This window comes from Cyprinodon variegatus, unplaced genomic scaffold, assembly GCF_000732505.1.
Source record: "Cyprinodon variegatus isolate N-32 unplaced genomic scaffold, C_variegatus-1.0 Scaffold109, whole genome shotgun sequence".
NCBI lineage: Eukaryota > Metazoa > Chordata > Actinopteri > Cyprinodontiformes > Cyprinodontidae > Cyprinodon > Cyprinodon variegatus.
This window is the reverse complement of record NW_015150562.1, coordinates 1021172-1022570: the sequence shown is the minus strand read 5'-3', so window position 1 is coordinate 1022570 and position 1399 is coordinate 1021172. Positions and strand designations below refer to the sequence as shown.

Genomic DNA, 1399 nt, shown 5'->3' with positions numbered 1-1399 from the left:
TTTTCTACAAAGTTTTAACTTGGGTGTGGGTGTTATGTGGGACAGCCACTTATGGGAAGATTATCACCTGGAACTTGTTCAAAAACATCTCACCGTAAAATAAATGGATCCTCTAACACTCTGCAAAGCTGATTGGAAGCAAAAATAGCTTTTAGAAGTTTATTGCCGTCTTTTTGCCTTGCCGTTACTTTAAAACATGTTTTGACCAGTAAACGGCCTAAACTATTTTTGTGAGTGTACTCGTCATCTTCTATTCATCAGAGATGCCCAGACTTCCCTCTCCCCACAAACCTTTTACAGCTCCTCTGTGGAAAGCCCAAGGCGTTTCAGGTCCTGCAGGCAGACATAATTCCTCCAGCATGTCCTCAGCTATCTTCTGGGATAGCTTAGAACCCCTTTGGAGCGATGCTATCCAGGGGGTATTAAAAACAAATGCCCAACCTACCTCGGTTGACCTCTCTGAATGAGTTCCTGTCTTTATATGACCGCATGGCCATAGTTACAGCCAGCCAGGCTAATTAAACAGGGGGTATAGCTCAGTGGTAGAGCATTTGACTGCAGATCAAGAGGTCCCAGGTTCAAATCCTGGTGCCCCCTTCTAATTTAGTGGGGAGTGGTGGTCTAGTGGTTAGGGCATATGGCCTGAGGTTGAATCCTGTTGTGAGTTTGATCCCCCACTCCCACAAGACCCCTAACCCAACACTGCTCCCTGGGCGCCACACAATCACAGCCTGCTGCTCCCCAAGAGGATGAGTTAAATGCAAAGAAGTAATTTCCCTCTGGCATTATTAGATCAGTCTTTTTCAACCCTGGTCCTCAAGGCACACTGCCCTGAATGTTTTAGATGTTTCCCAGCTTTCATACACCTGTTATCAATTGATAGCAGATTATCAGGCTTTGCTGAACTGCAATCACCTGAATCAGGTGTGCTGAAGCTCAGAAACATCCAAAACTTGCAGAGCAGTGTGCCTTGAGGACCAGGGTTGAAAAACACTGTATTAGAGTATATAAAGTGAAAATAAATAAATAAGAAATTAAAAGACTTGGCTAAGAGTCTGTTCACAGGCAATGTTCAAGTCTTGAGATATGGAATGTATGGTCCAAACAGGTATTGTATGAATTTAGGGGTATCCTTTAAAATAGCTTCAGATAAATGTGAATAACAGCTGATGCACCGATTTTAAAGGCAATCAAAACAGTGAAGTTTCATACAGTTTTACATTGAATAAAGTACAATGGCTCAGAAATGCAATGAAATGTAGCAGAACTGGAACAAAATGGGTTAGCTCAGCACCAGGACGGCAGGCTTCAAGGCATGGTCGAGCCAAGACAAAGAGCTTAGGGCTGGGCGATAATTCAATAACGATATACACTCACCGGCCACTTTATTAGGTACACC

The 1399-nt window shown here is 43.4% G+C and overlaps 1 non-coding gene across 1 annotated transcript; it reads left to right on the top strand.

Moving 5' to 3' along the window:
* The first annotated feature begins 525 nt into the window (after positions 1–525).
* On the top strand, positions 526–597 carry trnac-gca. Its single transcript has one exon. It is a non-coding gene; the product is annotated as a tRNA-Cys (tRNA).
* Positions 598–1399: the final 802 nt, after the last annotated feature.